A 25,281-nucleotide genomic window follows, 5' to 3' on the forward strand; every position below is an offset into this window, starting at 1 on the left:
TTGGGCCCCTGACCCGCTGGGATCCAGGCTCAGAGACCTCTGCTGACCACCCGGCCTCTGAAGTCCAGAAGGGCCTCCCGGAGCCCCGCAGGCTGGCCTCTCCGCACACGCTGCTCCCCGGTCTCCTGTGCCCATCGTGGTCCGCACTGAACCCTGCGGCCATCGCCCCCTGAGAGTGCACTTGCTGCGGCGCGTGAGCGCGTGGACCTCCCTGACACCTGAAGACAGCTTGCATCACTGCAGCTAGACACCCCCGGACGGGCCCCTCCGGCATCCCTCCGCTGTCCTGGGGCTCCCAGCTTGTCCCACGCCCTGGCTGGCCTGCTGACGTCAAGGTGGGACACTGCGCCATCCTCTGGGCAAGCACTGCTTGCCCTCTCCCCGGCCGGTGGTCCCCGGGGCTGGTCTGCCGGGCTCCTCGCAGCTCTGGCTCCCGGTCTGGGGGGCACGGTCTGTCGGCTGAGGCCGTGGCCAGGCTCTGCTCTCAGTGGACCTGGTGTGAGTCCTCATGCTTCTCGTTGTTGGTGGGCCTGGAGGCTGCTGGTGCCTGGGCTCCCTGCTCCCCACACCCCACAGGCCCTGGCGCAGCGGCTCTGCTCTCCCGCGCCCCCCCCGGGCTGCATTTCTGCACCCCGCTTTATTCTGGCCTCCCAGGGGAGCCCCTGAGACCTGCCTCAGCTTCGCCCCTTCTCTGCAACAGGTGGGGAGCGACTACCAGGGGCTGAGGAGGCCCCCGGGGGGGCAGATGGCACAACCCGGACTCTCGACCCAAGTCGGCCGTGTAGCGTCCCGGTTCTTCAGTCCTTGTTCAATTACTTACAAAACCAGCCCCTCTTCAGAGCCTAGTGGGAATGAAACAGACTTTGGGGCCAGAAGAATGGACCTATAACCCCAGTTTTTCCACTTTCTTGCTGTGTTAGCTGGCACCGGTGACTAGGTCTCTCTGAGACTGTCTCTACGTTTTAGAAGGAGATGAGAGGCCCTGCCTCATGGCGTAGCCGTGAGGACCGAATTCCAGGAAATGTCGAAGCACTGAGCCGGGGCCGGGGGAGACACGGGGGGAGCCTGGGCGCAGGCCTCCTCATCGTTGCCAGAAGCAGGGGGCTACGCGTGAGTCCGGGTTGCTATTGGGTCTTCAAGGAATGGAACAACGTGGGGGGCATTCACCCTCTACGGATAATTCCTTCTCAGCAGAAAGCGCGTGAAGCCAAACAGAGGGAGACTGCCCTTTCCAGAAGCGTGTGATGGAGCCACAGTCCCAGCCACGGCCCCCCACGCGGCACCGCTGGCCGGGAGTGCGCCCTCCCACGGAGCCGCCCCTTCAGAGTGAGCCTTGCCCCCGCTTCCCCACCGACCCGCTCTCGATAGGCGAGGAAGCCAGTGCAGTTGTAAGGCTTTCTTTTTGGACAAAATAAGAATTATGGGGAATGACATTAATTTAAAAGCTTTTAAGGAGCCAATTCACCTGTGAAAGTGCTCCCCAGGTGAGAGCCTTCCTGTGCGGAAAACAGCCCGGTCTTTAAAAGGATTTTAATTAATGTTGCTGAGAAACAGACCGATGGCATTTAAGTCTGAAAGCTGAAGTGCAAAGGTGCCAGCCAAGAGTTTTATGGCGTGGAGCTAGTTTTCTTAAAGGCAGTCGAAATAATATTCCCATGCACTTAGTCTCAGCATTTAGCTCTGGTCCCGGCCAAAAATGAGCGCTGGAATCCTCAGTGGCCTAACTCTCCACCCTCCCGACAGAAGGCAGGCGTTCCCCGCCCCGACCTACTTGGTTGAACTCGAGAGGGATTTTCAGGAACGTGGCCTCCGGAGTCTCCCAGGCCAGAGACAGGAGCCATGGTGCGTCTCCTGGAGCAGCCAGATGCTGGATCCCGACCAGAACGTCAGGACGCACCCTGGGGGCTGGTGAGGACAGCGGGGCCCACGTCCGCAGGGGTTTTATCAACAGAAGGGAACTGGGGGGGGGGGTAGGGGAAGGTGGATGGAATGGACAACCAGAAACAAGGCCTGGGAGAGATGGAGCTACTGAGCAGGAATTTGAGAAGGAATTTAACACATGGGGGTGGCGGCACGTTGAGCTGTACAGATATGTCCACCTGGAAGCACAGAACGGGACCTTATTTGGAATAACGGCATTCGAGGACAGAATGAAGGTCAGGATCTTGAGATGAGATCATCCTGGTCAGGGTGGGGCCGAGACCCAAGGACGGGGGTCCTTAGAAGAGACAGAAGGAGAAGCAGGGACACAGAGGAGAGGCCACATGGAGACAGGAGGCAGGCGAGGGACCCGGCCACAAGCCCAGAGCCATGGGAGCCCTGGAGCCGGGCGAGGCAGACAGGAGCCTCCCCAGGGGCTCCGGGGGGAGTACGGCTCTGCCCTCAGCTGGATTTCAGGCTCCTGGCCTTGAACCGAGACAATAGAGTCATGTTGTCGTATGCCACCCAGTTTCTGGCCACTTATTACGACAGCCACAGGCGACTCAGTCAGGGGGACAGTCACCCAGAAGAGGCTTTACCGCAGTGCATCCTGGAGCCCTGGTCGAGGGCTCTTCCCGAAGGTCACGTGAGTCCTGAGTTTGGGAGATGCTGGGTCAGCCCGGGGTCATATGCTCCCGTGTGCTGTGATCCGCAGGAATGTGGGTTTTCAAACTCTCCTAATAGTATGGCTGTTTGCTCACGGTGTGTCTCCTCATCTTCTCCTCAAATGCGTTTTGGGAAGTGCTGGTCTTGTGCACGGGGGTGTCGGGTCTTGGGGAGGTCAGGCGCCACAGCAGAACCGGCCTGGATGGGGACAGGGGTGACGAGGCAGCGACCCTGGGTAAGTTCCTTCACCCGTCCGGGCCTCCGTTCCCTGTCTTTAATGTGAGGACGGGAACAGCACCCCCTTCACAGGCTTGTGGTGAGAATGGAACGAGTCAAATGAAGAAAAGCCCTTAAAACAATACCCAGAAAGTGGCTTATGACATTCTGAAGGCTTGCTACAGAAATCCTGCTAATAGCACGGTTCTGGAGAAACACATCACGTGACAGCTCCGGCAGTGGCCGCCCCCCTGCGGAAGGCTGGAGTGCCCACCCTGTGGTGGAGTGACAGAGGGGACGTAACAGTCGGGGAACGGGCTCCGTCGTGTATGGTAAAAAACACGCCTCAGATCTCAGCAGCTCAAGCTGTTCCCTCTGTCTGCCACTTGGCGAGGGGCTCAGGCTGACAGAGTTGTTGCTGTTGGGACATGGGAGAGGTGAGGAGTCACTCCTCGGCTTGTCACTGCTTTCCCGGGGAGTGACACACGGCACTCTGCCCACATCTAATTGTTCAAAGTGAGTCACGTGGCCACTTCTGCTGTCCAGGGGCAGGGAGGCGCAAGCCTACCATGTGGCCAGCAGGAGGGGCACCAGAAATGCAAAGGTCTAGGGCCCCGCACCCCTTCCCCGCAGCCCCCCCGTGAACCTGGGGCCCTCCCTGAGCCAGGGGTCGATGTGGGGGGCCCTGTGGCCCACCTGCCCACTACTCTCAGTGCGGTTGACCCTTCCCCTTCCCCCCACCTGTGACCTGTGCCAGATACCCTCACCTCTCCCTGCCTTGCCCCTTGCCAACCTCCCTTCCGTGTCCTTGTGCACACTGCCTCTCTCATCTGGTCCCATCGCTGTTTGCGTCCCCCCAAATTCCTCTGCTGAAACCCTAATTCCCAACGTGATGTATTTGGAAGCAGGGCCTTTGGGAGGTGATTAGGGTAGGGTGAGGTCATGAAGGTGGGGCCCTTGCAAGAAGAGGAAGAGTTATGAGCTCTCCCTCTCCCTCCGTGTACACGAAGCAAGGAAAGGCTGTGGAGGACGCAAGCGGGGAGCGGGTGCTGCGTGGAACTTGACCCTGCTGGCAGCCTGGCCTCCTCCCAGGAACTGTGGGAGGGGAAGGCCTGCGGCTTAGCCACCCGGGGTCTGGCCTTCTGTTATCTAGCCTGAACGGACTAAGACGACTTTGCCCCTCAAAGTGCCCTCTGGCCACCCAGTGTGCTTTGTCCAGCAGGAGCCCTCCGGAGCTCTCCAGCCCCGCTGGAACTCCAGGCTTCCACGCTGAACCATTTTGGTGTCCTAGGGGTGGGCCCCGCCGTCCCCTGAGATGGAAGCATTCTGCTCTCTGCCTCCCACTGCCTCAAACACCCTCCACCCAATGTAGCCCACTTCACCGGGAGAGATCATTGCCAGCTTTCCAGACTCATCTTCCCGGTCACAGTCTCATGGGACCCCACTGCTCAAGAAGCCTTCCTGAGCAGCCAGATCTGAGCTCAGTCCTTGCCAGCACGTGAGTCAGACCTGCCGCTGGCCGGCTTCCACGCCGCGTTGGGTGGTTCAGGAGGACGAGAGTACTAGATCCTTCTCTCTCAAAGTGCCCCCCTTCTCCCAGCACCCTAGGCCTCACACAGTCTGGGTGGTGGGGTCATTGTGTTGGTTAAAGAATGGAGCCAGCCCAGATTCCAAGAAGAGGGAAAAGACTCCCCATCTCCCGACAGGAGAGAGGGCAAAGCATCTGTGGATAACATTAACTTTTCTACAAAAGTTTTCTTAACTTTTCTCACCTACCACCCTGATCCAGGTCACCCTGGTCTCTAGCTTAGACATGGCAACAGCCTCCTGACTGTTCTCCCCGCTTCCTCCTGTCATCTTATGTGGTCCTCATGCAGTGCACACACCTGGGATGGGCTTGACCCTGCCTGAGACCAGGTGGGCTAGCTCGATGATGAGGGTCGGCCTCAGGTCTGCCCCTCACATCTCTCTCCAGGACCACTGGTTTCCCAGGGCACACTCCTCTCCTGGAGGGGGCAGAAGTGCAAGGATCCTTTAAATCCTCTGCTCCTGTCACACCTGCTCAGAGTCTACGTGAGCTGTGTCTTACTGAATGTATTTTGGGACGCCACTGGAGGCTTTCAGTGTGGTCCAGTTTATGCTTGAGGAAGGCCACTGTGTCCAGACAGATGACTCGTTGGGGAGTGGACTGGGAGAGCAGGAGGGGCTTCTGGCTGCCCAGAAAGCCATCAGGGCATGGGGGCTAGCCTGAGAGATGGGTCTGCAGAGGCCTATTCATTCATGGCAATGACCTTCTGTCAAATGACCCTTCTCTCAAAACGCTGCGGTGGCTGGGGCTACCAAAATCTCTGTCTCAAAGAAGGGAGGCCCCACAGGACAATAGAGCACAAAGGAGATTATTTTCCACTTTGAGTTTCAAAATAATGCTTTGAAACTTCCTGGATGAGACCGTACTCTGAGAAAAGGTCTTTGCAGTTTTAAAAGGCTAAATTTTTGTGCACCGTGTTATAAACATATTTGTGCCGTGAAGAACAGATTTGGGAAGTATGCAGAGTGAATGTGTAGACAGTTTTCCACCCTCAACCTGATAAACACCCCCCACAGGCTGTTGGAGGGAGAGCAAATGAACCAGGTTGTGGGAATGGACTCTGTTCTACCCGGGGCGCCCGTGACAGACGCCACCTTCCACAGAGCTTCAAGCCAGGGTGGGAGGGTTGCAAGAGGGTGGGAGGAAACTGGACCACCCATTTCCAGCATCTGAGAGAGGTGGAGAAGCCAAGGAAAGAGTCACTGGAGGTCGGAAGGGGGACACCTTTGGGGAGAGCTGTTTTGGGAGGCCTTCCTGGAAGGGAAGGGGGTGAGAGGTGGTGTCTTATTCTGACCCCGGCCTTAGTGAGGACAGCTTCAAGGGTGTTAACTGGGGAGACCTGATCTGGATATTCTGTGCTTGGGGGGCTCTGACTTCCTGCAGGGGTGAGAGGCTGTAGGAAGGGCTGTAGCAGCAGAGTTGGGACTTTGGAAACACCTGCATCCCCAGAGTGCCTTGGGGTAGGTGAGGAGAGCATGTGTGGGCCCCACACCACAAGAGAGCCTCTGGGGGCCCACTGTCTGTCTCTTCCCCTGCCCCCGAGCTAGACCCAGCCTGACTACAGGGCAGCCAGTGGAGGGAGGAAGCCCCTCTTCACCTCCATCATGTTCCTCATCCCTACACACCCACCATGTCCTGCAGAATTCATGCTCATCCTTTGGGACTTAGCTTGGTTGTCACTCCTTCTAAAAACCTTTTCTGACCTCTCAAGGGCCAGGTGTTTCCTCTAAAGGCTTCCCAAGACCCCTGCTCTTGCCCCAGTATTTCACAGTGTACTATCATTGCCTGGGGACTTGAGCGTGTCCCTCACTAGATACAGCCCCCAGAGCCAGGCTCTGTGCCTTGTGGCTGGAGCGGGGGAGGCAGCAACACTTACTTGGTAAGGGTGAGTGGTTGAGGGGAAGTGATCAAATTCATTATGGTGCCTTCATGCCAATAACCGTCTGCAGCCAACCCAAATCATGCCTTAGAATGATATTTAGCGGCATGAGGAAAGTCTCATGTATAAAAATGTTAAAAATGGCTACTTCTCTACCAGTACACATTTACCAGAGGGCTAGAATTAAGAAGACTGACAACACTAAATGTTGACAAGGTTGGGGAGCAAGTGGAATACAGTGTGGGGATGTACATAATACAATAACGTTGGAAAAGTTCTGGTTGTTTCTTACGCTGTGACCCAACAATTCCCTTCTAGGTATTGATCCAAGAGCAGTAAAAACATGCGCTCACAAAAAGACTTGTACAAACATGTGCACAGCCGTTTGGACAATAACAGACCCCAAAGGGGAGCAGCCCGAGTGCATACCAGTAGGAGACTGGATGAACAAATCATGGTTTAGCCACACAACGGATTGCCCCCTGGCAGAAAAAGGGCTGGACTATTGACACCTACAACAACATGGATGAAACTCAAAAAGTCATGCTGAATGAAAGAAGTTTTGCACAAAATGATTATGATTCCATTTCTATAAGATTCTAGAAGAGCCAAAAGTATTCTTTGGTTAAAACAAAAACCAGACCAGGTTGCTTTTGTGAAATGTGGGAGAGGATTGGCTGGGGAGGATGATGGTGGTATTCTTTATCTTGATGGGGGGTTGGATCACATATTTGTCAAAACTCAGCAAATATACACTTAAGATTTGTGCATTGTCTATAAATTTTACATCAAGAGAAAAAGCTATTATTGAATTCCACTTAAGGATAAGTATGTTGAGGTATTTAGAGGGAAACATACTAGTACTTGCCACTTACTTTGAGTTGCGTAAAAAGCCAAGCTGGATTAATGGATGGGCAGAGGGGAGGACAGACGGGTGCACAAGGGACGGAGCATGGTAAGATGTGAGTGCTCAAGCCCCGATGGCGGCTATTTGGGCATCCACTGGATATTAGCTTCCTGTGGCTGCAGTAATAAATTACTACCCAACTGGGGGGCTTAAAACAACAGAGATTTATTTTTCCCCCGTTCTGGAGGCCAGAAGTCTGAAATCAAGCTGTCTGCAGGGCCCTGCTTGTTCTGAAGGCTTCCTGCCTCTCCCATCTTCTGCGGGCTCCGTAGCTTGTGTTCACAGGGCAGAGACGGGGTGGCCATTCTCTGCTTCTCTCTTGTAAGGACACCTGTGATTGCATTTAGGGCCCGCCCCGATAAGCAGGACACCACCCTCCCCCCCCACCTCCAATCTCAACATCCTTAACCAATAACTGCAAGAACCCTTTTCCCAAATAAGGCAAGATCTACAGGGATTCAGGGATTAGGGCCTGATATCTTTGGGGGCCATTATTCAGCCTAATGCACACTGTAAAACTTCTTTCAGTTTTGTTGTATGCTTAAACTTTTTCATGATAAACTGTTGAGGAAAAAGTGGTTATTTCTGGATGATAAATTGCTATTGACATTATTATTATTATTTAAAAAAGACTTTTTTTAAAGAGCAGTTTTAGGTTTACAGCAAAAGTGAGGGGAAGGTACAGAGATCTCCCTTATACCCCTTGTGCCCACATACCCACAGCTTCCCCCACTATCAAAAATATGCACCAGAGGGATACATTTATTATAACTCATGCATCTACACTGACACATCATTATCCCCAAAGTTCATAGTTGGCATTAGGGTTCACTCTTGGTGTTGTACATTCTGTGGGTTTGGACAAATGTGTAAGGATATATATCTACCATTACAGTATCATACAGAGTATTTTCACTGCCCCATGTCCTCCATGCTCAGCCTTCCTGCTAAGCCCTGGTGACCACTGATCCTTTTACTGTCTTCATTGTTTTACCTTTTCCAGAAGGGTCCAGTTTCATTCTTCTGCATGTGGCTGTTCAGTTTTCCCAACACTATTTGTTGAACAGACTAGCCTTTCCCCATTGGATATTCTCACTTAAATATGAATTGACTGTATATGCATAGGTTTATTTCTGGGCTCTTGGTTCTGTTCCATTGGCTGGTGTGTCTCTTTTTAATGCCTGCATGTTAGTTTTGATTACTCTGGCTTTGTAAGATAATTTGAAATCAGGAAGTGTGATGCCTCCAGCTGTTTTCTTTTTCAGGATTCTGTTGACTCTTTGGGGTCTTTTGTGGTTCCATAAGAGTTTTAGGATTGTTTTTTCCATTTCTGTGAAAATGGAGATTGCATTGACTCTATAGATGGCTCTGAGTAGTGTAGGCATTTTAACAATATTAGATCTTCTGATCCATCAACATGGGATTTCTTTTGATTTATTGGTGTCTCCTTCAATCTTTTTCATCAATCTTATAGTTTATGGTGTATAAATCTTTCACCTCTTTGGTTAGATTGATTCCTCAGTATTTTATTGTTTATCCTGCTATTATAAATGGGATTGTTTTCTTTATTTCATTTCAGAGAGTTCACTGCTAGTGTAGAAGAACGCAACTATTTCTGTCTGTTGATTTTGTCTCCTGCAACTTTATGGAATTGGTTTATTAGTTCTAATACTTTTTCAGTGGTGTCTTTAGGATTCTCTATATAAGACTGTGCCATTTATAAACAGAGGCAATTTTACTTCTTCCTACAAAATTGGACAACCTAGAGTAAATGGATACATTCATAGACATATACAAGCTACGAAGACTGAATCATGAAGAAATAGACAATCTGAACAGATCAATAATGAGTAAGGAGATGAATCAGTAATCAAAAAACTCCCAAATAAAGAAAAGCCCAGGATCAGAGGGCTTCATGGTGAATTCTCCTAAACATTTAAAGAATTAATGCCAGTCCTCAAACTTTTCCGAAAAATTGAAGAGGAGGGAACACTCCCAAACTTATATTACAAAGCCAGCGTTACTCTGATACCAAAGCCAGATAAGGACACTACAAGAAAACTATAGATCAATATCCCTGATATATATAGAGGCAAAAATTCTCAACAAAATGCTAGTAAATTGAATTCAAAAGCACATTAGAGATATACAACAAGATGAAGTAACAAGAATGGTTTATTCCAGGGATTCGAGAATGGTGCTACATACATAAAAAAAAAAAAAGAAAAGTGAAACACGACTTCAGAAGAATGAAAGATAAAAATCATACAATTATCTCAGTAGGTGCAGAAAAAGCATTTGACAAAATTCAATAGCCTTCCATGATAAAAACTCTCAACAACATGTGTATAGAAGGAATGTACCTCCGCATAATACAGGCCATACAAGCCTATGGCTAACGTCATACTCCATGGTGAAAGGTCAATTTCACCATTTATACAATCACTCAGTGGTGATTATATATATGCATACATAATCTGACACATTGTTACTATTATTATCTTGAACAAATTATCTGTCAGTTCAATTGGGAATAAGAAAAATAAGTTTTTTTGTTACCTTTACTTATTCATTCACTGATAACCTTCCTTTCTTTATGTAGACCTGTTTCTGACCTACATAATTTCCTTCTCTCTGTAAAACTTCTTTTTAAAGTTTCTTGAAAGTCAGGTCTACTGGCAACAAATTCCCTCAGTTTTTGTTTGTCTGTGAAAATCTTTATTTCTCCTTCATTTTTGAAGGATAATTTTGCAGGATATACAATTCTAGATTGGTGGTTTTTTTCCCCCTCAACACTTTCTCCACTCTCTTTTTTTCCATAATAAAGATGTGTATTTCTGAGGTTATAGAGATGCTGATTCAGTACAACTGCAGTTTTCAACAGGCATCACAAATGATGATGAGGATCACATTTTGAGAAGCACTGCTAGTATCCTTAAGCTTCATTCATTTACCAAATCACATCATCAGAGAATCTACATATGGACTAATTACTGTAATTTACCACAAAAGTGGCTTCACAGAATTATAATTCATTTTTCTTTCCTGAATTTTCTTAATGACTATTATGTGAAATATGCTCCACTTTTTGCTCACATGGTTTCTGAGAAGTCAGATATAATTCTTAGGTTTGCTTCTCTATAGGTAAGGTTTTTTTTCCCCCCTCTGCATTCTTGCAAGATATTTTCTTTATCTGTGATTTTATGCAGTTTGAATATGATGTACCTAGGTGTGGGTTTTTTTTTTTTTAAAGATTTATTTATTTATTTTAGAGAGAAAGAGGGGGGTTAGAGGGAAGAGGGAGAAGGGGAGGGAGAGATTCTCAAGCAGACTCCCTGCTGAGCGTGGAGCCTGATACGGGGCTTGATCCCACAACCCTGAGATCATGATCTGAGATGAAATCAAGAGTTGGATGCTCAACCAACTGAGCCATCCAGGTGCTCCTAGGTGTGGGTTTCTTGAGCATTTGTCTTTCTTAGTGTTCTCTGAGCTGCCTGGATCTGTGGTTTGGTGTCTGACATTAATTTGGGGGAAATTCCCAGTCATTATTCCCCTTCAAATATTCCTTCTGTTCCTTTCTCTCTTTCTCCTTCTGGTATTCCCATTATGCATATATTATGCATACGTTTTTTAGTTGTCCCACAGTTGAATTTTGGGACTCGAATATCCCAGACTTGGATGCTCTGTTCTGTTTTTTTTTTTTTTCAGTCTTTTTTTTCTTTCATTTTTTTTTGCTCAGGAGTTTCTGTTGACATACTCTCAAGCTCAGAGATTCTTTTTTTTTAGCCATGTCCAGTCTACTAAAATGCCCGTCAAAGGCATCCTTCACTTCTGTTAGAGTGTTTTTGATCTCTGGCATTTCTCTTTGATTCTTTTTTAGCATTTCCATCTTGCTGCTTACTGCTGTTGTGTGCTGTCTACTTTATCCATCAGAACCCTTAGTATGTTAATCATTCTTGTTTTAAATTCCCAGTTTGATAATTCCAACACCCCTGCCATATCTGGTTCTGATGCTTGTTCTGTCTTCAAACTGTGCTTTTTGGCTCTTAGTTCACCTTGTAAGTTTTTCTTGGCAGCTGGACATGATGGACTGGATAAAAGGAACTCTGATAAATAGGCCTTTAGTGATGTGGTGGTGAGGTATGGGGGAGGAGATTGTTCTGTAGTCCTTTGATTAGGTCTCAGGCTTTCTGTGAGCCTGTGACTCCGGACTGTTACCTGCACAAGTGTTTCTCAGGTTTTCCTCCCCTTTATGTGGAACAGGATGGCCAGAGTTGGCTGGAGTTGGTTACTTCCCTTCTCCCGTGTGGAAGGCTAGAATGGGTTGGAGGTGGGCATTTTCCTTCCTCTGGGACATTCAGGTTCTGATAATACCCCTAAGTAGTTTTTCCTCAGGCCAGGCCTTGTTAAGAAGAACAGAATGCTCTTACATATTATAAAATTGTTCCTCTCCTCTCCCCCTGCCAGAAGCGTGAGGATATTTGTCTCCCATCTTCACTGTGAGAACACTGTCCAACTTCTAGAGGTAAGACTCACAAAAGCCTCTGATGACATGGTCTCCCTGGAGTTTTAACCCTCAGGCTTGTCCACACTGAGCCTCCAGAAATTCATGGTACAGTTCAGGTTTCTCTACCCTGGCATGGGTTCTCAAGGAGGTTTCTGCCGATGGGGTGCTGCCCTGTGTCTGTCTGTTCGTCTCTCCAATTTTGTGAGTGGTGGTTTGCCCTGTGACCTCACTTTTCTGATGGATCCAGGGAGAGTTGCTGCTTTTTCAGTTTTTTTCAGCTTTGTATTTGTTGTTAGGGTGGAGTTACAACTTCCAAGCTCCTTACATGCTTCATTGGAAACTGGAAGTCCAATGCTATTTTTTTATTTAAGTATCTTTTTCTATGATGTGTTATTTCTATAACAAAATTATTTTAGATATTAAGTTTTAAAGGAGAGTCCTACCTTTGACCCAGTGCCTATGCTTTCGGGTAAAGGCAGACAAGCTTTATGAACAAAGTTGTCCAGAATAATCTGGGAATAGTGTAAGTGTCTAATGGTAGGAGAATACTTGCAGAAATTATGCTGTAACAGAATCATGGCATGCAAATGCAAAAAGTAGGTTTAAAAAGAGTTTTAAAGCAACATGAAAAGGCATGGCCTAGGCTTGTAAATTCAATCAGTGTTTCAAAAGTTTTATAGATTCCAAATTTTCCATAATATAAATACTTGTTAATTTATATTTAGAAAAAATGTTATAAAATGTCACATCTTGGAAGGCCTTCCTAGTCTCCTTGCCCTCCCCCGGTGTCCCCCACAGGGGCTGCCTTATTGTGGCCAGGCCTCCCTGCCTTTGAGGTCTCTGCTGGGCTGAACTCCCCCAAGAAGTGCACTGTTGTCAACTCCCAGCTGAGCCGTATGTAGTTGGTGGTAGATTTTTTGGTCAGGTCTACCTACTTGGGGGAAAGTGGTTTCTGTGGTTGCTGCAGGTTCTCCTGTTCAGTTCAGCAAACTTCCTCATTTCCTGTCACCATGTTATCAGCCCAGGCTTCTGTCTGATCCATGATTCTTACAGTCTTCCAACAAAAAGCTGAAAACAGCAATCAGCTGGTTTTCAGAATGACTGAAAAGTCATGAGGATCTCTGGCCAAGACAAACAGGCTGATGAAGCTCTGAGTCTTGGCGTGGTTTGGACAGCAAGGCCAGGCATGGGTGTCCAGGTGGAGAGCCAGCAAATAGCAGCATGGTTGCCCTAGGGGAATGGGAGCGTGTCTTGTTGGCGGGCTAGAGGGAGGTACAGCTGGTCAGAGAGACTCTTTCCACTGGCAGGCACGGTCCCCTCCTCCATGTGGGTCCAAGGCACTCACTCCATGGCAGCATTCCTGCTTTGATGACACGTTTCCCAGTTGGAAGGAAATCAATCCATGAAAATCTGCTTCTGACTCCTGTTCTTTTCTCAAAGCACATCAGCCGCAGAACAAGCCGGATCTTGGGCAGATCACGGAGCCCATGAGCTGTCCATGTGAATATTTTCAAACATAAAAAGGAGGCATACTGGCCTCTGGCTTGTGTCTCAAGCCTTTGAATTAGCAACTCACTCGCCAAGAACGTGTTCCGAATGGCTGGCTTGCGTGGCAGGGGATAGTTCTTCGCAGATTCAAAATCTAGATTACTACCAGAAAATGTAAAGTGTCTGGTGATTTGGGAAGTAAACCCTTTCCAGATTTAATTGAGAACCCATGTGACTCCCAGAGCTACAAAGAGCACATGCTAGCTGTCGAGTGAGACTGTGGCTAATGTGGCACCATTGCCATATGTTAGTATGGGCATCCTGAAAACAGACCTTGATGCCAATCATTGATTTGGAAGGGAGCCAGATGAGGAGTGGGGCAGGGAGGGGAGCTGTTAAGGGTTTAGTGAGCTGGTCCCTGCTGTGGACTTTGGGGCTCAGCCTGGAAACCCTCTGAGGAATTTCTGGGTGTCTATTGACTGACTCCCATCCTTCACCACCCTGGCTGTAAATCCCTGGTATTTCTGGGCTGCCCTACCTAGAGCTAAGTAAGCTCCCATGGCCAGAAAAAGCCCCCAGGTAGAGAAGCAGGGAGAAGGGGCAGCTGAGGTGCACAAGGACTGTCCTCCACTGAGTGGGTAGAGTGTGCATGGGGTCATTTGTTTATCTATGACTCCCCTCTTCCCTCAGAAGCAGCAAGAGCCTGGAGATACAGCAGGCAACTGAGTTCTAGATGATTCCCCCACTCAAACTCAATCCATTAGTTGTGTGGTACCAGCCCGGTGTTGGGCAGTGTCCTGAGGGCTGGGGAACGGCAGGGAACAAAGAGATGAGTACTCCCACCCCTTGGAGTTTCCATGCACATAATCAATATGTGAACCACATAGCCTATGATTGTCTAATCATGAGAGTGACAGGAAAGAAGAGAAGAAACCAGGGTGGGGCCGGGAGCATGGAGCCTCCAGTGTTAGATCGGGGCTGGGGGCACTCAGAAGGGGCCATTTGAGCCAACATGTGAAGCTTCATCATGGGCAGATCTGGGACCGTTTGGGCAGTGACCATTGGCCACGAGGATTGCAGTCAGTGTGGCATCTTCTGGGACACTCAGTGCCACCTGGTCGGTGGCAGGACTGCCCATCACAGTGGGGCTTCCTGCTGCATGTGGGGCCAGGAGCAGATGGGTCACCGTGGACCTCACCCACTGAGTGAACCCAACATCTTCCCTGGTTTGATGAATCACTCACCCACCTCGGAGACTCATCCGTCACGTGTCCTCTGATGGAAGCTGAATCACAACGGAGAGTTCAAGGAGCACCCAGGTCAGTGACGGGGTGGGTAGGCAGCCATTTGAAAGATTAATTAGAGAAATTTTCCACCAAATGGGAGTTCTTGAGTCTGAGCCTATGGACTAGTTTCCTTGGGTTTCTGTAACAAATTACCACAAACGTGGTGGCCTAAAACAACAGAAATTTATTCTCTTACAGTTCTGGAGGCCAGAAGTCTGAAATCCAGGCGTTGGCAGGGCCATGCTTTCCCAGGAGCTCTAGGGGAGCATTGCTCCATGCCCTTCTCCTGGCTTCTGCTGTTGCCGGCAATCCTTGGCGTCTGTTGATTTGGGATGCACCTGTCCTGTCTTCACATCGGCTCCTCTGTGTGTGATCTCCCTTTCCTTTCTTTATAAAAACACCTGTCATTGGGCCTGGGCTTACCTCCACCCATGGATGATCTCATCTCGAGACCCTTAACTGCATCTGCAAAGACCCTTTTCCTGAATAAGGTCACGTTACAGGTTATGGATGGACATATCATTTGGGGGCCACCACTCACCCTCTGCAGCTTGCATGGGAGGCTGAGAAAGAAAAGGCCTTTAAAAATTATTTTCTACTTTTCAACCAATTAATATGGAGATAATCTCAGGGTAGCTCAGGGGCAGATGCAGAGGTCTGGAGGGGCCATCCTGCAGGCATGGGCAGGACTGGGGTCTCAAACTTTCTGCTGCTTACTCACCTCCAGCATCTCAGCCCCCATTTCCCCAACCCCACACCCTCTGTCAGAGTGTTTAATTGCTTCTTGTTCTTGCAGTTGTCAAATGACAAGTAATATAGTGAAGTAAAGAAGCAAGACTTCAAGCCCAGCTACAGAGATTTGTAGCCTCAGGCAAATGGATCTCTGAACACTTCTGCACCTCATTTTGCCTGTTTGTGAAATGGAGATAATTTCTGCTTTATCCACTTTACCTTTGGTCAAGGATGCAAAAAATCATATGTTGAAGTGTTCCGGAAATGACCAGGTGACATAAAAGTGTTATCTATTAGAGACCAAACTGCAACGAGACTCAGGCTTTTCAGCTGTAAAATGGAAAAAGTCTGTGTATTATTGAATTCTTTGATGATTACATGGGATGATCTGTGTGGTAAAAGCTGACATATTGGGATGCCTGGGTGGCTTAGTCGGTTACGTGTCTGCTTCGGCTCAGGTCATGATCTCAGGGTCCTGGGATCGAGTCCTGCATCGGGCTGCTTGCTCAGCAAGGAGCCTGCTTCTCCCTCTGCCAGCCACTCCCCCTGCTGTGCTCTCTGTCTCTCTCTCTCTCTCTGACAAGTAAATAAAATCTTAAAAAAAAAAAGCTAACATATTAAAGGTGTTAAGTAACATCACTTGTAATAATACTACTTCAAACTCTGTGTTACCCCTCTAGGATAATGTTTTGGCTTGTAAAATTATTTTAGCTATTACATGCTTAGAAGAAAAAAAGCAGAAAATGCAGATGAAGCAAAAATAAGAAAAAAATTACATTAATCAGAGATAATCTGTAATTAATATTTTATTATAGATCCTTCCAGGTTTTCTCCATCAATATGAATATATAATCACTTTTATAAAAATTAGATCAACAAATATATTTCCAAATCATTATTTTTAATGCTTGCCTAGCATTCTGACAGACTCTTTACTATTAAACATTCAGGTTGATTTTTTTTTTTTTTGGCTATAATATTACTGATAAGAACAATGCTTATAGCTAAATAAATCCCTGCAACTGGAGGTGAATCCGGTCAAAGAACAAACTAGAAATGGAAATGTCAGGTCAAATGATGTGTATCCTTCTATCTATATATCATCTATGTATCTATCTATCATCTATCTATCATCTGTAATTGTGGTAAAATATATGTAACAGAAAATTTGCCATCTTAATCATTTTTAAATGTGTACTAAATACATCCACACTGTTATGCAGCTATCACCAACATCCATCCAGAACCTTCTCATCTTGCATAACTGAAACTTGGTCGGCATGAAACACTCACTTCCCCGACCCCCGCCCAGCCCCTGGTGGCCTCCACTCTACCTTCCATCTCCATGAGTGTGACTGCTCTTGGTCCTTCATGTAAGTGTAATCACACAGAACTCGTCCTTCTGTGACTGGCTTGTTTCACTGAGCACAGTGTCCTCAAGGTTCATTCACGCTTATTGGAGTTTGCTTCCTTTTCAAGGCCCGATAATATTCCATTGTGTGTGTGGACCACATGTTGATGATCCACTCATCCTTCAGCGGACACGGGCTCTTCTACCTTTTGACGGTTGTGAAAATTGTTGCTCTGAACATGGCTGTATAAGTATCTCTTGAATTGCTGTTTTCAGTTCTTTTGGGCAGATGCTCAGAAGTGGATGTACTGTATATCATGCAGTAACTCTGTTTTCACTTTTTAAGGAACCATCATACGGTTTTCCATGCTGGCCGTGCACCGTTTTCCATTCCTACCAACTGCGCACAAGTGTTCCCGTTTCTCTACATCCTTGTGACTACCTGCTGTTTTCTGATTTTTTTTTCATCATAGCCATCCTAAGCGGTAAGAGGGAGGATGTGCTATTTTGAAATTAATTCGCAAAATATTCAGCAGAAAAGCAATACTTGGCACTCTTACCAACACTGGATAGAGCAGCCTTTCCCACTATCTTTATGAACACAGAGCATCATTGCCAACTTTTTGATGGGCATTTGAAAGAGGAAGCATGGGCATGGAGAGCAGGGACCCAGGGGACCGTGCCTACCTGCCCACGAGAAAGACCCACCTGGCCGCAACTGCACTCCCAGCTGCTTGGCCCTCTCCAGCTTTAGAACCCCATGCTCAGACCAGGTCCAAATCGTGGCTCCTGAATTACAGCTTCTGCGTTTTCTCTCCAATGTGCACACTGAAACCTTCACAAGATGTGAGAGAGGCTCTTCTGAGGACCAGGAGGTATGCCAAGCGTCCCCAGGAAACAAACCTAGAAACTGTCCGAAATCTGGGGTAGTCTGTGAGGAAGAAACAACACCAACTGATTTATTGCTTCTGTTCCACACGAGTAAAGTCGTGATTGCAAGGCTCTGATCCCCCAAACCTCTTAAATCTTCACAACTTAAAACCCAGCCGTACACAAAATTGTGTAACAGAACAGAGGGTCTTCTCTTGCCCCCAGGACAAGCCCCTTCCCCTAATTGAAAAAGTAATGAGCATTTGGCTGTCATTGGATCATCTCAGGGCTCTTGACCTTGAGGAGATGTTACCTCACAATGGAGCTACGGTTGCCATTTTGATTTCATTGCCGAATTCTGGGGACTGGTGGTTATTTCCAGATGATGTGGAAATCAGAGGCTAAGTGACTTGAAAAGAGGGTAATTAGATGAAAACTGGGCACGTAGTTATGCGGACAGACCACTGCCAGTGACTTGTCCCACGGCCCTCATTTCAGCCAGCTAGCTCTGACCCCTTGCTTGCGGTCTTCTGGACTGATCCTGCCAGATGTTCCCCCCGCAGCCAGAGAGGCTTCCATGCCAACCCCCTCAGCTCGAAGCCCTCCAGAGCAGCCCGCTCTCAGCAGGCCACACTCCTAGGACGCCTCCTTCCCCAGGGCTGCAGCTTCCACCAGGACAGGAAGGCCAGCTCAGTCCCCTCCCCGGAGCGACTGTCCCACCCTTTCACAGTAGTGTCAATCCTCTCCACTCGTGAATTCCGTATTTGCAACTTGGCCTGCTTGCTGAAATGTGTTTGTAACCACAGACTCAACACTTGTGGTGCTTTCAGGGTCCTTTGTGGACATGTGCAGAGGGTGACACACTTGAGCTGCTCTGTGGGCTCGTTCTCAGCAGAGGCTGAACGAGGAGAAGCGCTACCTTCCTGTTTCAGCTCTGATACTGTGGACAAGGATCCTTTTTGCCCTCTGTTTAGTGCCACGCTTTCACATTTCTGTGCCTTTCATTGGTGATTTTGCTGTTTGAAGGGGCCCTGGGCCCAGTGCTGAAGAGCTGTCTATGTTCCTGAGCTGGGAAGCTGGGAAGTGCTGAGAAAGTATGAGTATCCAATGAGCGTCATTCAGGCCCGAGTTACCGAGCCCTGGCCGCGAGCAACATGCAACCGATCAACAGCATATATTAAATTACATGTCTTTAAATAGAAAGACACATAAAACAAGGTCATGTGTTGGTCAGTGGATGAAAATGTGGTGACCAGAGGCTCAGGGAATCTCCTGGGAGCAATGGTTCAGTGTTCACTAAGACAGTGTTTGCAGTGACTTCGTGGAAGTGACCACTGTGAGGACCAAGAATGGACTGTGTGTGTTTTGCCTGCATTATCAAAATCTACCCTTGTTGGATTGAAGACTTAGAGCAAGGTTTTCACTGTTGTTCAGTTGCCATAGCACTTCTAGTACTTCTAACACCTGGAGCACTCCTGGTACTCCCAGTACTTCTAACACCTGGAGCACTCCTGGTACTCCCAGTACTTCTAACACTTGGTGGACTCCTGGTACTCCCAGTACTTCTAACACCTGGAGCACTCCTGGTACTCCCACTACTTCTAACACCTGGAGCACTCCTGGTACTCCCACTACTTCTAACACCTGGAGCACTCCTGGTACTCCCAGTACTTCTAACACCTGGAGCACTCCTGGTACTCCCAGTACTTCTAACACCTGGAGCACTCCTGGTACTCCCAGTACTTCTAACACCTGGAGCACTCCTGGTACTCCCAGTACTTCTAACACCTGGTGGACTCCTGGTACTCCCAGTACTTCTAACACCTGGAGCACTCCTGGTACTCCCAGTACTTCTAACACCTGGAGCACTCCTGGTACTCCCACTACTTCTAACACCTGGAGCACTCCTGGTACTCCCAGTACTTCTAACACCTGGAGCACTCCTGGTACTCCCAGTACTTCTAACACCTGGTGGACTCCTGGTACTCCCAGTACTTCTAACACCTGGAGCACTCCTGGTACTCCCAGTACTTCTAACACCTGGAGCACTCCTGGTACTCCCAGTACTTCTAACACCTGGAGCACTCCTGGTACTCCCACTACTTCTAACACCTGGAGCACTCCTGGTACTCCCAGTACTTCTAACACCTGGAGCTCTCCTGGTACTCCCAGTACTTCTAACACCTGGAGCACTCCTGGTACTCCCAGTACTTCTAACACCTGGAGCACTCCTGGTACTCCCAGTACTTCTAACACCTGGAGCACTCCTGGTACTCCCACTACTTCTAACACTTGGTGGACTCCTGGTACTCCCAGTACTTCTAACACCTGGTGGACTCCTGGTACTCCCAGTACTTCTAACACCTGGAGCACTCCTGGTACTCCCAGTACTTCTAACACCTGGAGCACTCCTGGTACTCCCAGTACTTCTAACACCTGGAGCACTCCTGGTACTCCCAGTACTTCTAACACCTGGAGCTCTCCTGGTACTCCCAGTACTTCTAACACCTGGAGCTCTCCTGGTACTCCCAGTACTTCTAACACCTGGAGCACTCCTGGTACTCCCAGTACTTCTAACACCTGGAGCACTCCTGGTACTCCCAGTACTTCTAACACTTGGTGGACTCCTGGTACTCCCAGTACTTCTAACACTTGGTGGACTCCTGGTACTCCCAGTACTTCTAACACTTGGTGGACTCCTGGTACTCCCAGTACTTCTAACACCTGGAGCACTCCTGGTACTCCCAGTACTTCTAACACCTGGAGCACTCCTGGTACTCCCAGTACTTCTAACACCTGGAGCACTCCTGGTACTCCCAGTACTTCTAACACTTGGTGGACTCCTGGTACTCCCAGTACTTCTAACACTTGGTGGACTCCTGGTACTCCCAGTACTTCTAACACTTGGTGGACTCCTGGTACTCCCAGTACTTCTAACACCTGGAGCACTCCTGGTACTCCCAGTACTTCTAACACCTGGAGCACTCCTGGTACTCCCAGTACTTCTAACACCTGGAGCACTCCTGGTACTCCCAGTACTTCTAACACCTGGAGCTCTCCTGGTACTCCCAGTACTTCTAACACCTGGAGCTCTCCTGGTACTCCCAGTACTTCTAACACCTGGAGCTCTCCTGGTACTCCCAGTACTTCTAACACCTGGAGCACTCCTGGTACTCCCAGTACTTCTAACACCTGGAGCACTCCTGGTACTCCCAGTACTTCTAACACCTGGAGCACTCCTGGTACTCCCACTACTTCTAACACCTGGAGCACTCCTGGTACTCCCAGTACTTCTAACACCTGGAGCACTCCTGGTACTCCCAGTACTTCTAACACCTGGAGCACTCCTGGTACTCCCAGTACTTCTAACACCTGGAGCACTCCTGGTACTCCCAGTACTTCTAACACCTGGAGCTCTCCTGGTACTCCCAGTACTTCTAACACCTGGAGCTCTCCTGGTACTCCCAGTACTTCTAACACCTGGAGCTCTCCTGGTACTCCCAGTACTTCTAACACCTGGAGCACTCCTGGTACTCCCAGTACTTCTAACACCTGGAGCACTCCTGGTACTCCCAGTACTTCTAACACTTGGTGGACTCCTGGTACTCCCAGTACTTCTAACACTTGGTGGACTCCTGGTACTCCCAGTACTTCTAACACTTGGTGGACTCCTGGTACTCCCAGTACTTCTAACACCTGGAGCACTCCTGGTACTCCCAGTACTTCTAACACCTGGAGCACTCCTGGTACTCCCAGTACTTCTAACACCTGGAGCACTCCTGGTACTCCCAGTACTTCTAACACTTGGTGGACTCCTGGTACTCCCAGTACTTCTAACACTTGGTGGACTCCTGGTACTCCCAGTACTTCTAACACTTGGTGGACTCCTGGTACTCCCAGTACTTCTAACACCTGGAGCACTCCTGGTACTCCCAGTACTTCTAACACCTGGAGCACTCCTGGTACTCCCAGTACTTCTAACACCTGGAGCACTCCTGGTACTCCCAGTACTTCTAACACCTGGAGCTCTCCTGGTACTCCCAGTACTTCTAACACCTGGAGCTCTCCTGGTACTCCCAGTACTTCTAACACCTGGAGCTCTCCTGGTACTCCCAGTACTTCTAACACCTGGAGCACTCCTGGTACTCCCAGTACTTCTAACACCTGGAGCACTCCTGGTACTCCCAGTACTTCTAACACCTGGTGGACTCCTGGTACTCCCAGTACTTCTAACACCTGGAGCACTCCTGGTACTCCCACTACTTCTAACACCTGGAGCACTCCTGGTACTCCCAGTACTTCTAACACTTGGTGGACTCCTGGTACTCCCAGTACTTCTAACACCTGGAGCACTCCTGGTACTCCCAGTACTTCTAACACCTGGAGCACTCCCGGTACTTTTAGTACTTCTAACACTTCAAGTACTCCTAGTACTTCTAGTACCTCTAGTGCTAGCTTTCAGCTCTGCCCTATTCCCACCTACCAAGGTAACTGCAGCCTGTGTGAAGTCCCAATCCCTTGACTAAATGGATCTCAAGATTCTTAACTAATTACAGCTGCAAAGGCCTCATTATGAGTAAGGCCATATTCTGAGATTCCGGGTGGAAGTAAGATTCCGAGGGAGACCAGTCACCCGCCACGGTGCTATGGAGAGAGCTGGCTTCCTGATGGTGGCAAACCCATTCGCTGTCTATCCCATATCCATCCTTCTTTTGGAGAGCCAGACCACAGTTTTGGTGGTAATGGCAATGAGCTCAGCCCCAGGCAGGCGACAGGATCCGTCTAGGGCCATCGTGGGAGCCCTCTTCTTTGACAGCCCGCCTTCCCTCTGGGCCGGAGGCGGGGCATGGGATTCAGTCTGGCCAGTGGAGCTTTATGTGCTGGGGGAGTTTCTGAGAAAGTGCTTTCCTGTAGTAGGGGATGGAAGGGGACAGATGTGGTTGGCACAGTTCCCTGCCTCTTCCCCATCTTCTTGCCTGGAATGCAAATGTGATGACTGGTTCTGCAGCAGCTGCTTGCAACCATGAAGAGGCAAGGATAGGGCAACAGCTCATTCGATCAGGTGGCGAGTGGAAACGACAAAGACTTGGGCTGTGAAGGCATCATTGAGCAGCCAAACCTGCCTCCCATGTTCTTCTTATGTGAGAAAAACAGGTTCCTGCCGCTGAGATAGCTACTTGTCCACCAAAATCTTCCTCCTTCTTTCTGGACACACAGGTGGACCACATTTCCCGTCTGCTGTTACAGTTAGATGTGGCTGTGGGACTGGGTTTGAACCAATGGAATAGAAGCAGAGTGATGGGTGCCACTTCCAGATCTGGCCCCCGGACAACACCATGGTGCCCTTCCAGCCTCTTTGTCCTTTGCCTGCTGGGGGTTCATGGTATGGCCAGGCTCAAGGTGGGTGAAGGCAGCTGGCCTCGGAGTACTGGGGGAGCAGCATGCCCACCCATCAGAAATATCTGCCTCGGACAGGTAGGAACAAGAAATCAGCTTCTATCCTGCCAGCATCATTCCGCATTGTGAGGTCAGTTCTTGTCCATGATGTGCTAACAAAAAATGAGCTCTATGTGTCCAGCCCATGGGCTCTGTGGGCAGTGCAATCCCCAAAAGCAAGGTGGTCTCTGCAGGGTGAAGATTTCTGATATGGGCTCCTACAGTGTGCTTCCACAGCGGGCAGAATCCCTCCCTGCTGAAACGAGTCCCACTTGGCTGGACCTGGCCTGGCCTGGCCAGTAATCCTGCTGATGGCCACCCCTGCTTCCTGGGCTGGCTGAATCCGGATTTCTGCTCCTGAATCGTTGGCTATGATGCTTTCTGCTTGGGCAGTGGAGTGCTGTGGTCACCACCCAGGCCTTGGCACTGGCCGCCTGGCCTGTCCCTGCCCCGTTGGCCACAACCTTGAACCACCCTGAGACCCAGCTCCGTCATCACAGCTGGAACCCCTCTCTTGGACAGCTGGGGTGAAGGATTCCAGGGAAGGCACTTGTTCGGGCTTGGTACCTTGCAAGCACTCAGCAAACAGGAGGGATTCTTGGTGGTGGTGTTACATTAAGCCTCGAGGCAGAGCCTCAGGGAGGCCTTAGCAACCTTCTGCTGGGACGTGTGACGTCCCTGAGAACTTGGCCTGTCAGCGGTAGACGGACCTTCAGGCAGGGCAGGTAGTGACAGGACGGAGACAGCATTGAAAAGAATGCTTCTGGAGTGGCGAGGCAGGTCACCAGCTGTGACTGTGCAGTGGGACAACAGGGCGGCACTCGGGTGTGCTCATTATTACGGCCATCTTTGGGGCGGAGGAGCCGAGATTCCGAGTGGGCGAGTCCAAGGAAGGAAAGGGCAGGATGGAGGTGGGGCTCGGGGTTCTTAACCCAGCTCACTGGCTTGCTTCTCCCGTGAGGATGGGATGCTGAGGAATGTCCTGCTCTCTGCGGGGGCAGGAGGTGCTCTGCGACCATGGCACACAGGCCCAACGACAAACTCAGGGGACACAAAGCAGAGACCGGCTCCGAAGGGGACCTGCCGGGGAAGGCAAACAGCCCTAAGTAGCAGGCAGCTGGCCTGGCCGTTTATTCCTGCCATAATGCCTGCGGGTCCAGCCCGAGCCGGTCCCTGAGCCATGCTAGCCCAGGCTCCACCCGCATGCAGTGTATCCCTTTTCTGTTTAAAGAACCAGCTTTCAAATGTTCTTAATAAAACGTTTGTATATATCATGCAAGGTACAAATAAATGTTTTAATGTAATTGGAAGAATGCAGAGAATTGTAAAAAGTTATGGAAGTCTTACTTCTGATTGGCCGAGACTCAATAAACTCCGGTTTGATGTACTCTAATTTATGGTCGTGCAAAGCCGACTCTTTGGCATGGAGCAAGACTGTTAATGCTGTAATGATGTTTAAATGCTGACAAATGAACTGCTTGGGCCACACCTTTGACACTGAGGAAGGAATCATTAGGGCTGGAAGGTCTGCCTTGTGCATGCTTTCCTTCCTTCCTCTTGGCAGCTGGGGCAGGGAAGGGGCAGAGAGGAGTGTGCATCAGGGCCCCGGGGCTTCCCGTGGGCCAAGGTGTGGGCACCCAGGGAAAGCGTGGTGTTCCTTCCTTTTCACTCTTGTCCCTAATTATGGACTTTCTCATTAAAATAACAAGGACCATGTCAGCTAGAAATGCCAGTGCATGTTTTTACTTTTCTCGGCTGATGGAAACCACATGTAGAACCTAGCCCTTCCTTTTTTCCCTCCAAAATGCAAATGGGAGAACTGGTCCAGGGGTCCCACCTTGTAGCTCAGTGCAGAGCAGAGGCTCCCGGGAGCCCCTCTGCCTCCCTGCACCAGGATGCGGATTGGGCTTCTCCGGGCACCCCTTGGCCAGCCCTGCTGGGGAGGCTGGCCCATGGGGCGCTGGGCTAATTTTAACCTCCTGATGGATCACATATGGCTCCTGGTCGCCAGGTCCCCCTCTGCTTGCTGGGGCGGTGCGTTTTCCCATGGCAGGCGCAACCCAAGCAGACCTGCCTGGTTATTTATAAACTCCCCTGAATGCCAAAGCACCACGAATGATCCACTCCCCCATTCACAGGAACATATTTTCGGCATAACTCATCACTTTGAAGATGGGTCCAAGCTTTTGTTCACATTTATTGACAGGAAGTTGTTTTTCAAACCCCAGTCAGCAGGCGGGCCCCGCGCCAAGCGGCTCTGGCACCTTCTCTAGCTGGCGCGGCGCTGTGGGCCCGCGAATTGTGCCTGCCCCCCCTACCCCGTAGGATTTGCCTGGAGGTTAAACAGAACGCCCCCCCCCTTTGTAAGGGCTCTTCCTTTTTAAACGTTTTTCCTTTCTTTTTGAAAAGGAAAACCATTTATTGGAGTGTAAGAG

At 49.4% G+C, this 25,281-nt stretch overlaps 1 long non-coding RNA gene across 1 annotated transcript; it reads left to right on the plus strand.

Moving 5' to 3' along the window:
* The first annotated feature begins 12,857 nt into the window (after positions 1–12,857).
* LOC113919196 lies at positions 12,858–16,549 on the plus strand. The gene is made up of 3 exons (XR_003518883.1): positions 12,858–14,822; positions 15,254–15,461; positions 16,413–16,549. It is a non-coding gene; the product is annotated as an uncharacterized LOC113919196 (long non-coding RNA).
* Positions 16,550–25,281: the final 8,732 nt, after the last annotated feature.

Source organism: Zalophus californianus, chromosome 3 (assembly GCF_009762305.2).
Source record: "Zalophus californianus isolate mZalCal1 chromosome 3, mZalCal1.pri.v2, whole genome shotgun sequence".
NCBI lineage: Eukaryota > Metazoa > Chordata > Mammalia > Carnivora > Otariidae > Zalophus > Zalophus californianus.